A 15,391-nucleotide genomic window follows, 5' to 3' on the forward strand; every position below is an offset into this window, starting at 1 on the left:
TGCAGAGGGTCCATACCGAGCCCAAAATTTCTGCTGTTGAGCAAGATGGTTGTTAAGTGAGTTTTGCCCGCCTTGGTTGCCACAGGTGTTAAGTGAATCGCTGCGGTTGTTACATTAGTTACAGGGTTGTAATGTGAATCTGACTGCCCCCGTTGATTTAGGTCGGGGATCTCCAAGCTTGGCCACTTTAAGACTTGTGGACTTCGAGGACTTCCGGTTTGAGCTTCTTCGGCGACAGACCGAAACCTCGTCTCTCCAAGGCTTCGATCCGTGCTCGCCGCTGGAGCGCCCCGAGCTGGATGGTTTTGGGGCTAAGCCACCCCGTAGAGGTGGTGAAGAGGGGGGAGACTGCCTGCAGGGTTGAGGAGAGCCGCATCTCTCCTCCCCAGCTGGCCATTACTCCCTTTCCCGAAGGTGGTTGTAGCGGTGGTCAGAAATGGCCACTACAAAGAAGAACTCGACCGGAAAAGAATGTGCAGGAGGAAGATAAGAGAAAGTTTTGGTTGACTGGGTCAAACAGCAAAAGCAACAAATAAGGTACCCTGGAATTTAAACTTAATAACATTGTTCCCAAAGAAGATTTTGAAGCTGCGAAGGAGAGAGAGAAGGGAAAGGATTAGGTTTTTTTTCTTCCCTTCCTTATACTGACAGCTAAGAGACTTAAGCAAGAAACTGAAAAAAAAAATCCACTTTGACATTAATAGGCATCTAAGCTGAAAATAAAAGTCAAAGGGATAATAAAGGTTTCTGGACATTTAAAAGTTTTTAAAAGCTGGAAAGGAGGGGAAAAAAAGAATAGAAGGGCAGGATCTGGAAAAATGGAGGAGACTGCCAGGAATTAAGGAATGGAACTGTAATTAAAAGGAACTTACAGTGAAATTTTAACAAGATTCCTCAAAGGTACATCTTAATGGAAACTTGGCAACAAAATAATAGAACCCCAGGAAGAGAAGGTGGGGAAAAAAAGCAAGTAGAAACAGCCTTGGATTATTTGGATTACTTGGTGATTTTTGGTTCTTGCATCTAGATGACTAAAATTAACCAGGTGGTTGTTTAAAAGTTTTTAAAATGGTATCACTGTTAGAAGAACTAAAAACGGAACTTAAAAAATGGAAAGAAGATGCACAAGAAGGCAGAAGTTCTTTTGGCTTCGTGTTTCAATTCTTAGAAATGAAGATCTGGAACTATGAGAAGCAACAAGGAACGCTTGCAGAACAAGAAGATTGGGACAAAGAAGAAGCCATCTTTAATGATCAAATAATTTTAAGTGGGTGGGGGAAGAAAAGCGGGGAAAGAGAGTGAAAGGTTTAAGATTAGAAAAAACAACCAAAAAGAAGAACAATTTGAAAGATAAGTATAATATTAGAAAGCAACAGAAGAAAGGATTACAGATGAGAGAGTTAGAAGTAGAGAGACGGGGGGGTAAAAAGGGGAGGGAGAAGAAGAGGGGGAAGAAGGAAACGAAAAGAAGTTGTAAAAGACAGAAACAAGAAATGGAGAAACAGGGAAAAGATATAAGGATTGTAACCATAAGTTTGTTTAGAGATAATGGGTGAAAATTTAATTGTAAAAGGGATTCTGCAAAGGTACATAAGATAGCTTTGTTATATTACAAATAGAAATAATTTTAGAAAATATGATGATGGATAAAATATTTATTATAATGCAGTGGGATGTTTGTTAATAAATAAATGAATTAAAATGATTGAGAGAATTAAAAGGGAACATTTTTAAATATTAGTAATGATTTATAAAAATATAAGTGAGAAATATGGGGGGGGAAAGAATTAACTATGGAAAGTTTATAAGTGTTCCCAAGGAAGTATGATATTCAATTGAAAAGAAATGTTAAAGATGTTAAGATTTTAATGCATATTAATGATAGAATTGAACTGGAATGTAATGTGTTTTATTTACATATACATATAATTTTTTCTTTTTAAGAATATAGTGTCTATTTTAAGAATGTACCAAGCAGAATTCGATTGGAAGTTATGTATTATATTGAATGCTATAATCTTAAAGCTATACATTGAAGCTTAAATAATAGCTTGAATGGATAAAATTAAAGGATATAAAGATGTCATACTCTGATTGGTAACTACAGGGAAAATTTTGCTTAATAAGAAAAGATAATGTGAAATTGTAACAGGACAGACAAAAGTATAAATATAATGATTTGAATTGAGATAATTAAAACAAAGTTGAGAAAATTAGAAGAGAGGAAAAACTATGTAGAAAATATAAAATGGTAATAAGATATGGAATAGAATATAAAAATGAGCATGAAATTGAGTTTTGTGTCTGTATGAAGAAGTGATAACCTGGGACCATGCTATTTTCAAAAAAGATGTTTTATTTGTATTTTGTTTTTGTGAAAACCCAAATAAATCTCCCCCGCCCCCCCCCCAAAAAAAAGACCTGTGGACTTCAACTCCCAGAATTCCCCAGCCAGAATTCTGGGAGTTGAAGTCCACAAGTCTTAAAGTGGCCAAGTTTGGAGACCCCCTGATTTTAGCTTGTCAGAAGTTCGCAAAAAGGGGTGGGGAATCACAAGACCACAGCAACCGTTGAAAATACCTGCCAGTTGCCAAGTGTCCGAATTATGACCACCGGCATACTGCAATGTTTGTAAGGGTGATTTCAGTGCCCTTGTAACTCCGGTCATTCAATGAAAGGTTGTAAGTCGAGGACTAACCATATATCTTGATCCATACAGACAGCCCATGATTTGCAATCGTTTTTAGGAAAAATGAGTTTTAGTTTATTTATCTAGGTCTAGAACACAGGACTGCAGAGCTAACTCACTGCCCACTGCCAGCAGTTCGATCCTGGACAGCTCAAGGTTGATTCATCCTTCCATCCTTCCAAGGTCGGTAAAATGAGGACCCAGATTGTTGGGGGAGCAATAGGCTGACTCTATGAAGTACTTAGAGAGAGATGTAAAGCACCGTGAAGAGGTATATAAGTCTAAATGCTATTGCCCTTCCTTCCTTCCTTCCCTCCCTCCCTCCCTCCCTCCCAGTGGTCAGAGTGCAGTACTGCAGGCTACTTCTGCTGCCTGCTGGTTGCCTGCAATTTGGCAGTTCGAATCTCACCAGGGTCAAGGCTGACTTAGCCTTCCATCCTTCTGAGATGGATAAAATGAAGACCCAGATTACTGGGGGCAAGAGGCTGACTCTGTAAATCACTTAGAGAGGGCTGTAAAGCACTATGAAGTGGTATGTAAGTCTAAGTGGTATTGCTATTCCTTCCTTCCTTCCCTCCTCCCATCCATCCATCCATCCATCCATCTCAGCTCCAGGTTGACTCAGCCTTCCTTCCTTCTGAGGTTGGTAAAATGAAGACCCAGATTGTTGGGGGCAAGAGACTGACTGTGTAAACCGCTTAGAGTGGGCTGAAAAGTGCCATGAAGTGGTATATAAGTCTAAGTGCTAAGTGCTATCTTACAATCTCTTCTGTCACAGTAGTTAAGCCAATCACTGCAATGAAGTAGTTGGATTAACAACCATCATGCAGTCATTAAGTGAATCCAGTTTCCCCCACTGGCTTTGATTGTCCGAAGATCTAGGAAGGTTACACATGGTGACAACATGACCCTGGGACACTGCAACTGTGGTTAAGGGCACACCAGTTGCCAAGGACCTGAATTTAGATCTTGTGACCCTGGGACCTTGCAATGGTCATTAGTGTGGTCTCAGTGTTATTGTAACTTTGGTCATTAAGTGAAAAGTTGTTAAGTCGAGGACTTTGTTGCTTAGGAATTGTTTGAAGTTACGAGCTACCCAGAAAGGGGGACTTACAACCCTTGTTCAAAGGGGTGTGTATCAGTGTTCTGACCAAGGCTTCCAGAGACTGTAATTAAGCACACGTTCAGTTAAAAGAATTCCTGTTTTATTTCAACGCTGGGAATTATGTTCATTCTCAGCCGGTAATGAGTCTCAAACAGTCCCTCAAGATAAGCACCCACCTTTCTCTCCTTTGAATTGCTGCCAACAACAGAAGTGCTAAATGAACTATAAAAAAACTAACCGAAGTACAAAGTCCACACAAAGCTTCAAGGATTAATCTGAACAGAATGAACGACTTTGCTTCCTGCAAAGGTTTCTCTACCTTTGCATGTCTTTATATCTTATGGGAAGGGCCAATCATCTCCAAGCCTTACTTCTGAGTCACCCCTTTTGTCTCAGCTGCTCTTGCCTTCTGGAAACTCTGTGCAAACACACACTGGGAACAGGCTCCCCTTGTTCCTCTTCCTCGCTGCTGCTAGACTCCGGAGGCTCTGGAGGCAGCACCCCACTCCCAGACTCCTGGACTGATCCACGTTCTTCTCCACTGTCCGATTCCGCTGCCGTCTGCACAGGCTGCTGGCAAACCACAACAGTCAGAGTCTTAAAGAAACCAGCAGTATATAGGTAATCTTTGACTGTTCAAAGTTACAACAGCCCTGAGAAAAGTGGTTGATGAGCGTTTTTAATAATTACCACCCTTGCAGCATTCTCCATGATCGTATGATCAGAATTCAGCTGCTTGACCACTGACTCGTACTTATGATGGTGGCAGTATCCTTGGAGGGGGTCATGTGACCCCTTTACAACCCTCTGACCAGCAAAGTCAATGTGGAAATCAGGTTCACTTAACAACTGTGTTATTACCTTAAAACTGCAGGATTCGCTTAGCTTCTGTGGCAAGAAAGGTCGTAAAACACGGCAAAACTCACTGAACCAATGTCTTGCTTAGCGATGGAAACATTGGGCTCCATGGTGGTTGCAATTTGAGGGCTACCTATAATGGGGTGGGGGTTAAAAATAAGAATAAATAGAATCAGAATAGAATAGAATAGAATAGAATAGAATAGAATAGAATAGAATAGAATAGAATAGAATAGAGAATAGAACAAGAATAGAATAGAATAGAATAGAATAGAATAGAATAGAATAAGAAATAGAATAGAATAGAATAGAATAGAATAGAATATAGAATAGAATAGAATAGAATAGAATATAGAATAGAATAGAATAGAATAGAATAGAATAGAATAGAATAGAATAGAATAGAATAGAATAGAAAATAGCGAATAAAATAGAATAGAAAATAGTGGAATATAGAGGATAGAATAAAATAATAAGAATAGAATAGAATAAAGAATAGAGAATAGAGTAAGAACAGAATAGAATAAAATAAGAATAGAATAGAATAAGAATAGAATAGAATAGAATAAGAATAAGAAATAGAATAAGAAATAAAACAGAATAAAGAATAGAACAGAATAGAACATAGAATAGGAAATAGAGAATAGAATAGAATAAGAATATAATAGAAAATAGGGAATAGAGAAAAGAACAGAATAGAATATAGAGGAATATAGAGGATAGAGGATAGAATAGAATAAGAATAGAATAGATAATAAATAATAGAATGGAATAAAGAGAATATAGAGGAATATAGAGGATAGAGGATAGAATAGAATAAGAATAGAATAGATAATAAATAATAGAATGGAATAAAGAGAATACAGAATACAGAAAGAACACAATACAATACAATACAATGCAAAGCCAAATAAAATAATCAAATCAAATCAAATCAAATCAAATCAAATCATGGGCTCTGCTATTTTGGACCTTATTTTTATGGATCTGTGTCTTAGCTTTTATCTTTCTGTTGACATTCAGGGTTCCCAGGGCACCTGCCACGTACACAAACAAAGGGGACCTTTGATCTAGACTTCGAACTAGACTTTGTAGACATCCCTCAAGAGCGGGAAAAGCCACTTCTTAGTTTCAGGCTCACAGGCAGCCATGGTCCTGAAAGGCTCCCCTGCCCCGTCCAGTTCTGCAAAAGAATCACTGAGGAAGGCAGATCTCCCTTGGGGTGGCATCGGTGGTGAAATGGCTTTGCAGCTGGGCTGAACAGTAATGGGAAAAAAGCTCCAACGATCAGCTGAGGGGAAAAAGAAGAGAAAAGCACAGAATTGGCCCTCTCACCTGCCCCTGGGCTTTCCTGTTCTTTACCCTCTCAGCGGATTGGCCTGGCACAGCCTCAGCTGGTGTTTGGAAAGCTGCCAACAGGCGCGAAGTATGCGGTCACCAAACTGGCAGGGGGAAACTGATAGCCCCGAGATCCAGATGGATTTTGACAGACTAGCACACTGGGCCGTATCTAACAAAATGAAATTCAGTGTAGAGAAAAGTCAAGTCTCACACTTAGGCAAGAAAAACCAAAAGGACACCTATAGACTGGGTGAAACCAGGCTCAGTAGCAGGAACTGTGAGAAGGATCTTGGAGTCTTAGTGGACAACCAGCTAAATAGGAGCCAGCCCTGTGCAGCCGCCGCCAAAAAAGCTAATGCAATCCTAAGTTGCATTAACAGAGGGATACAATCGAGATCAAGGGAGGTACTAATACCACTCTATAAAGCCTTAGTAAGGCCACCCCTAAAGTACTGCATCCAGTTTTGGTCACCACATTATAAAAAAGATGTTGAGACTCTAAAAACAGTACAGAGAAGAGCAACCAGGATGATTAGAGGATTGGAGGCTAAAACGTACAATGAACGGTTGCAGGAACTGGGCCTGGCTAGTCTACGGAAGAGAAGGACCAGGGGAGACATGATAGTGGTCTTCCAATATTTGAGGTGCTCCACAGAGAGGAGGAGAGGGGTCAAGCTATTCTCCAAGGCACCCGAATGCCAGACAAGGAACAATGGATGGAAACTGAACAAGGAGAGATTCAACCTGGAAATGAGAAATTTTCTGACAGTGAGAACAATCAGCCCATGGAACATGGGTTGCCTTCAGAAGTTGTGGGAGTTTCATCACTTGAGACCTTCAAGAAGAGACTGGACTGCCATCTATCAGAAATGGTGCAGGGCGGGGGGTTGGACTAGATGACCTACAAGGTCCCTTCCAACTCTGTTAATCTGTTATCTGTTAAGTGAGAATCCCACCACTCGATGGGGTCATGGCCTTGCTGGGGCCCTCTTAATCCAGCTTTTTAACAGCCTGAGTGCAGGAACTTTTAAGAGACCTGCTAGCTGTAAATATCCTGCTTTGCAAATTTTATGGGCTTAATTGGGATTGTAGATTGAGGACTACAGCAGTCCTCAATTTACGACAAGTGGCTTAGCAAACATTCAGAGTTAGGACCGACCTCCAAAAGCCAGTTATGTCCTAGTTTCGAAGGTCTGATGTCACCGCCCCCCCAGCGGTCACGTGACTGCATTTTGGGCATTTGCCCATTAGTCTGAACTTATGGTAGTTTGTATCATCCCAGGTTTCCTGGCCAACCCTGGTCATAAACTGAGGACTACCTATACTAGTTTGGAGTTGATGCATCTGCAAAAAATCCCAATCAGCCTTATCACGAGTTTACATTCATGAGTTAAGTTGGAGTTTCTTATAAATAACTTATTCCCATAATTGTATCTCAGCTCCGTTGCTTGGATTCCCTGCTTACATGCTGTAGTTTCTCATTCTGGGAATCAGATTTGTGGGGCTGAACTTTGAGGTCATGCCACAAACCTTTCTGGTGTATAAACAGAGAGCAAACCCCTCTACTCCCTTCTGGCACCATGGTGTTACCTAGTCAAATAATGAAATATCTGCAAGCAAACAACCAAGTTCAGAGAGCACCAAGGATCCCACAAGCTCAACCCTGAACTACAGATATTTTCTTCTATCAGCTTTCTCGTGTTCTGCTTCCCTTATCTTGAACTCAGCAGGACCTTCAGTTTTATCACACAGCAACGAGGGAGGAGGGGATGTGGTTTTTTTTTTTTTTTGCATGGACAAAATTCCATCTTTTCCTAAATACGCCGCCGGGTCAAGTTTCTACCAGGAGCAAGCTTGCCACAAGATGGGCAGCCCCATAGACTGTATAAATGGATTCTGATTTAAACAAGAATGGATTCAGGATTGGGACTGCTCACAAAGAAGATTACAACCGTGATTGGAACCAGAATTTTGTCAAGGAGCTTGGACTCGTATCAAACGACCTAAGTGCCAGAGCTCACTGTAACAGCGTTGCCAAAAAGGCATTAAGAGTTGTAAATCTAACCTTATGAAGCTTCTCCTCTTGTAATATTGAATTGCTAACTGGGGCATATAAAACCTTTGCTAGACCAATACTCGAATATAGTTCATCCATCTGGAATCCGCACTGTATATCAGACATTAATACAATTGAGCGAGTCCAGAAGTATTTAATGAGAAGTGTACTACATTCCTCTGCTCGCAACAGAATACCCTATATCACCGGGCTTGAAATTTTGGGCTTGGACAACCTTGAACTATGCTGTCTACGCTTGGACTTAAGTGTAGTACACAAAATTATCTGCTACAATGTCCTACCAGTCAACGACTACTACAGCTTCAACCGCAACAATACAAGAGCACACAACAGATACAAACTCAATGTAAACCGCACCAAATTTGATTGTAGAAAGTATGACCAACAGAGTGGTCAATGCCTGGAATGCACTACCTGACTCTGTTGTTACATCTTCTAACCTCTCACTCCTTTGCCCTCAAACTAACCACTATTGACCTCACCCCATTCCTAAGAGGTCTGTAAGGGGCGTGCATAAGTGCAGCATCCTGCCTACCATCCCTGTCTAATAGGGATACCTATTTCCTGTATTCTTACTCATGTTTATACCTATACCTATTATCTTTTAAGCAACTGACAAATCAAATAAATACATAAAAATAAATTTCCACTAAAGGTGATTGCTAAAGAAGTCACTCCCAATTTTATAAGCCTTTTTTGCCACAATTGTTAAACAAAACATTGCGGCTATTAAGCCAATCACATGGTTCTTAACTAGCAAATGTGACATTCTCCATTGACTTCACCTGTCAGACATCAGCTGGGAAGGTAGCAAACGACAATCACAAGACCCTAGGACACAGCAACCCTCATAAATACATGCCAGTTGCCAAGTGCCCAAATTCTGATCATAAAACTAGGGGCACGCAGTGTTATAAGCACAAGAGCTAACCACAAGTCTATTTTTTACAATGACGTTGTAATTCTGCTAAACATATTGTTGTAGGTTGAGGACTTGCTGGATGACACGTTATGCAAAGACTCGAAGACCGATGCTGGGAAATGAGGGTGGAAACAAAAAAGAGAAGTTTTTATTTATTTGCTTATTTTTATTTATTAAATATTTATGCCGTCCATCATCCCTCCACTTAGGATGGCGGCAGGATGTAAGTTTGAAAACAAAACAAAACAGGGCTGCTCAAACTCTCGTAAATTTGATTGTTTATAACCTCCAATTGGACCAAAAAGTGCACCATAGGGCAACAGTTTTTGAATCAATATACCTCAAATGAGCTGCCTTACAGAATGGGTCTAAAATCCAGGCGTTGTGACTCCTCTCCTGTGGGACTGAAACTTGGCAAAATTGTGGCTGCTTCAATGCTGCCCTACCGCCACTCAGATGCCACATGTAATCGTCACTTCCATCCTCCCTGCTATCTTCTTCCTACAAGGAAAGTCGGAGGGGTAGCCAGCAGGAGTCCCAACGTCTGTCCAACTCCCCTTGCTTCTTTGACCACACAGAGTCATTGTGTTCCTCTGTGTACACAAGAAATATCTCCGACAACAATGACCCAACAGGTTGCGGGTTGACTAGTAAGCAACAAAATCGATGGAGGTGGGATTTATTTTGGGTTGCTTCGTTCAAATGTCACTCTGAAGGCAAAACCTCTCAGGTTAAGGCTAGCCATATTATCTCTACAATATCATTCAGAGATTCAAAACCTAGGAAGAATTTTGCTCCATGTAAAATTCCTCTAGAAAGGACTCAATTCCTTTAGCTGAGCAGTCCATTCGCAGCAAGAGCTGGGTAGAAAATAACCAGTGTTCTGCGCCTAAGTTGCACACGTTCAAATCCTTAACTTGATTAAAGCTCCTGGTATATTTCTTCCCAACCGCAGTAACCTACAAGTAAATCTTGGGTTGTGATGGTAGCCCCTGGGTTACATCCCTTGTTAGAACATTGCCGGTTTCCAATAGCACAGAATGTCTGTGACTAAGGATGGCGGCTTGGCCATTCTACAGTGAAACTTCTAATGAGCTTCTCTCTGGTGTTGAAGGACATCACCCAAGGACATATTTCAAATAATCAATATACATCCAGGCAAATCCCTATGGGATCCTGGTTAGAGATGTAAAACTGTGGGATGGACTCAACCATGGCTCTAGAACAAGGGTCTTCAAACTTGGCACGTTTAAGACTTGTAGACTTCAACTCCCAGAATTCCTGAACTAACATGACTGGAGGAGGAATTCTGGGAGTTGAAGTCCACAAATTGCAAAGCTGTAAAGTTTGAAGATCCCTACCCTATGGAGACAGATCAATGTTTCTCAACCTAATAAGATGGGTGGACTTCAACTCCTAGAATTCCCAGCCGACATGTCCACCCCTCTTAAAGTTGCTGAGAAACAATATAGTTGATAGATTTGTTTCGTTCTCTTGATCTAAAATGCTCAATTACAATTTGGAAATAAATTGGGAATACAGGAATTGGTTATGTCTGGTTTAATGAAAAGAAGACTAGGGGTGATATGATAGCAGTGTTCCAATGTTTGAGAGGCTCCCCTAAAGAAGAGGGGGTCAAGCTATTCTCCAGAGCACCTGAAGGCAGGACAAGAAGCAACGGGTGGAAAGTAATCAAGGAGAGAAGCAACCTGGAACTAAGGAGGAATTACCTGACAGTGAGAACAATTAACTAGTGAAACAGCTTCCTTCCAGAAACCGTGGGTGCTCTGTTACTGGAGATTTCCAAAAAGAAACTGAACAGCTGTTTGTCCAGAATGGTATAGGGTCTCTTCCTTGAACAAGGGGTTAGACTAGAAGACCTTCATGCTCCCTTTCAACTCTTATTCAAAAAACCAAAAAAGGTGCTGGGGCGAGAAACACTGATGTAGACGGAGGACTTTCTTTGTTCCCTATATCTCAAATCCTTGAATTACAGTTGTTAGAAGGATTGTGACTACAAAGACTGAACCATATAATTGCTAAATTCCTACAGTGATTATAATAAAACCCAGCAAATTAGGAAGGGCAGCTAACACAACTGAACGGATTGATTTATGCCCTTGTTGCTTTTCGGGCTAGAGGAATTTGCAGCTGCATTTAAATGCTTTCATCCTGAATTCCATTCCTTCTCCGTCTTTGCTCTATTACCTTTCTTCATCCCCTCTTCTTACTTTTTCTCTGTTCCCACCACGCCAATTATCTCCTCCCTGCGTTCAGCATTCTGCCTTGCGCCTCCACTTCCTAAAGGGATAGCCTCTTTAATTAAAACATCCCCGAGAAAGGCATTTGATAATGCCCAATTAAGTTCTGGCAAACAGAGGGATCTTCAGAAAACCGATAGAGCCCTGTGGGAGGACGGTATCGAAAAAAACGGATCTGCTTTCGGTGGAGCAGCCTCCATCCTTTTTGGCAGGGGGATGAAGAGCGCGCACAGCACTGCTTTATCCGCCTCTCATCAGGATGCTCGGATGAGGCGGACTCGACCCCTGATAAGAATTCTGCGAGTTGAAGTCCACATTCCTGGAAATTCCCTAGGTTGAGATATCTCTGTTTGACATGTTGATAGATCACTGTGAGAGGCAGGAGTGAGGGAGAAGAGAAAATGAAAAATAAGAGAATAACAGGGCTGGAAAGGACCTTGAAGGTCCTCCAGTCCAGCCACTCCTCAAAGAGACTCTCTCATTCCAGAGAGGCTCTTCTTAAAAGCGTCTGAGGTTGGCGCACCCACAATTTCTGGAGGCAGCTGCTCCCACCGATTAATTGGTCTCGCTGTTAAGAAAATTTCTCCTTTGTTGGAGTGGGGATAGGCTGGCCGTTGGAATTTTGAATCTGAATCACTTTTTGTAACTTTTGAACAGTTGCTAAGCGTCAGAAATAGTCTTGAACTTACAATAGTTCATTGCGTGGCTGTTTGAAGTTACAACGGCACTGGAGGGAAAAAGTGAATTATGACCATTTTTTCACACTTATGAGCATTGCAGCATCCCCAGGGTTACCTGATCAAAATTCCGACACTTGGCCAAAGACTCGTTTGTACTGTCCCGGGGTCATGCGATCCAATTTTGCGACCTTCTGAAAACCAAACCTCTATAACTGTTTAGTTTGGTTCTGCAACCCAACAGGACAGACACAGAGTTCAGAGAGTAATTAGGACTGCAGAAAAAACAATTACTACACACCTGCCTTCAACTGAGGACCTGCATACTGCACGAGTCAAAAAGAGGGCTGTGAAAATATCTACGGACCCCTCACATCCCGGACATAAACTGTTTCAACTCCTTCCCTCAAAACGACGCTATACAGAGCACTGCACACCAGAACAACTGGACACAAGGACAGTTTTTTCCTGAACGCCATCACTCTGCTAAACAACTAATTCCCACAAGACTGTCAAATTACTTAGTAAGACTGTATTACTATTATTCTTCTCATCCTATCTATCACCTATCTCTTCCCATTTATGACTATAATTGTGTTGCTTGTATTTTTACAATTTATATTGTTTTATTTGTTCCCTAGTAAGATTTGATTGCTTATTTAGTATCCCATGACTGTCACTAAGTGTTGTATCTTATGATTCTTGATGAATGTATTTTATTTTTTCTTTATGTACACTGAGAGCTTATGCATCAAGACAAATTTCCTTGTGTGTCCAATCACACTTGGCCAATAAAGAATTCAATTCAATTCAATTCTATATTCTATTCCATTCTATATTCTATTCTATTTATATTCAATTCTGTATTCTGTTTTATTCTATTCTATGTTCTATTCTATATTCTATTTATATTCTATTCTATATTTTATTCTATTTATATTCTATTCTACTATTCTATTCTATTCTATTCTATTCTATTCTATTCTATTCTATGTTTTATTATATGTTCTATTCTATTCTATTCTATTCTATTCTATTCTATTCTAATTTTCTATTCTAAAGGGGAAGAACCAATGGGGAGGTCAGATTCACTTACCAACCATGCTACTAACTTAACAACTGCAGGGCCTTTACCATTTTGAGCAAGGAAGCTTGTAGAACAGGACAAAATTCCTGTAACCATTATCTCGTTTAGCCACAGAAATTTTGGCCTCCATTGTAGTCGTAAGCCAAGGAGCCTGTGTAAGCCTGTGTCATGAATTTAGACATGGTTAGCGTGGAAGAAGTGGCCAAGCGTTCCGGACCAATTTTTTTCTCCCTCCCCCAACCAGGTGCACGAAAGCATCCTCCGCTCGCCACACCCTTCCAACTGGCTGTTTTTCTGTACACAACCGTGCAAAGAGAGTCGGGGAGGCGATGTGTAGGTACAAGCCTCCCCTGGAGCAAGCCGAAACACACTGCCAAGACCAGCTTCTTCCCAACAGTTAAACCGGGATTGGGGAAGATTTGGAAGGGCAAGCTGCAAAAAACCTAGCTGCTCTGAGGCTTTTTCTCTGTTGTGGGTTCACTGGAGGATCAAACCCACTCCAAACAAACAGGAATCACAACTGCCTTTTGCTTTGTGTTTTCTAAACATATTCCTTTTAATCTATTTTTAGAAAGAGAGGCAACAGAATAATATGTTTTGGCTCTGCCCCTATCAACTCTGCTTTTTTTAAAGGTAGAATATTCCTGAGGCCCCAATTTGAGCTACAGACTAGATTCTCCAGTTGAATGTGGCCGCTTGAGTGTCTGAGTTTAGTTCTCCGAGCCAGACCTTTTATTTTTCTAAAGTGGTGTAGGGTTTCCTGCCTAAGCAGGGGGTTGGACTAGAAGACCTCCAAGGTCCCTTCCAACTATTCTATTCTATTCTATTCTATTCTATTCTAATTCCCCAAATTATACATTTTTCCCAGGAAGGGAATAATTGCACTCGTACAGGAGGATCATAGAGTATTGGAGAAATTACAGGTAGTCCTTGACTTACGACAGTTCATTTAGTGTCAGTTCAAATAGCAATAGCACTTAGCAATAGCCCTTGGACTTATATACCACTTTATAGTGTTTTACAGCCCTCTCTAAGCAGTGTACAGAGTCAGCCTCTTGCCCCCAACAATCTGCTCAATTTCTTCTTCTCATTCCTTCCAACATTTTTTCCCCCCACCATTGTGGATTTTTTGAGGAGCTGGTTCAATTGTCCTCTTCTCTTTGCTTCCATTTTTCCCCAGCATTAGTGTTTTCCAGAGAGCTGGATGTTCACGTCATGTGGTCCAAACTAGGATAATTTGACCCAGGTCATGTTTGCTTCGGAATGAAAACTCTAGGTTTATTTACTCAATGACCCCGTCAGTTTGTTTTCATGCTATTTTTAGGTCTCTTCCCTAATGCCACAGTTCAAAGGTGACAACATTTGATCGCCTGCTTGCTTAAAATCCAACTTCCGCTTCCATCCAGGGAAGGGGTCCCCAAACTTGGCAACTTTAAGACTTGTGGACTTCATCTCCCAGAATTCCTCAGCCAGCAGAGGAATTCTGGGAGTTGAAGTCCACAAGTCTTAAAGTTGCTACGGTTGGAGAGCTCTGATCCAGGGGATACTTCTGGCGATGACCAAAACAGCTGCTAAATAAGTTTTACCTCACTTTATGACCTTTCTTGCCACAGTTGTTAAGTGAAACTGCAGTGGTTATATTAGTCACATGGTTGTTAAGTGAATGGCTTCCTCATTGACTTTGCCTGTCGGGTCGCAAAAGCGGATCACGTGACCCCAGGGACATTGTGAGCGTCATAAATATGAATCAGTTGCCAAGGGGGCGAATTCTGATCACGTGATTGTGGGGATGCTGCGACGGTCATGCGAAAAACGATAATGAGTCATTTCTTTCAGGACTGTTGTAATTCCCAATGGTCACTACATGAATGGTTGTAAGTCAAGGACTGTCTATATTTCTGGTCCTAAGTTTGTGTCGTTATGGCGGGGATGCAGATCATGTCCCTATGACTCCCCTTTTGGTACCTACACAGAGCTGCAGGTAGTCCTTGACTTATGACCACAATCAAACCCATAATGTCTCTAAGCAAGACAGTTAAGTGAGTTTTGCCCCAGTTCACGACCTTAATCACAAGGGAACGTCATGCGAAAAACAGCCCCGTCACTTTTTTCAGTGCTGTTTTAGATTCAGTCAGTAAATGAACCGTTGTAAGTTGAGGACTATCTGTGTCCTTCCCATCTTCTTTTCTTTAAGGTAAGCAGCCCCTACTTAGAACCACAATGGAACCCGAAATTTCTCCGGTGAAGAGAGATGGTTCGCTCCATGTTACGATCAGTCGTTAAGCGAAACGCCCCTTTTGGCGCCTCCACCGCTGTCAGCGAGACCTCGCCCCCTAAAGTCAGGCAGCCCTTTCCTTCTCTCCGCCCACTCAAC

At 41.3% G+C, this 15,391-nt stretch overlaps 1 long non-coding RNA gene across 1 annotated transcript in view; it reads right to left on the reverse strand.

Moving 5' to 3' along the window:
• Positions 1 to 15,391, reverse strand: part of LOC148123891 (uncharacterized) — a 49,797-nt gene that overhangs the window by 33,795 nt on the left and 611 nt on the right. The gene's annotated exons all lie outside the window — the stretch shown is intronic.

This window comes from Pseudonaja textilis, chromosome Z (genome assembly GCF_049901715.1).
Source record: "Pseudonaja textilis isolate UNSWEBS1 chromosome Z, rPseTex1.2, whole genome shotgun sequence".
Classification (NCBI taxonomy): Eukaryota; Metazoa; Chordata; class Lepidosauria; order Squamata; family Elapidae; genus Pseudonaja; species Pseudonaja textilis.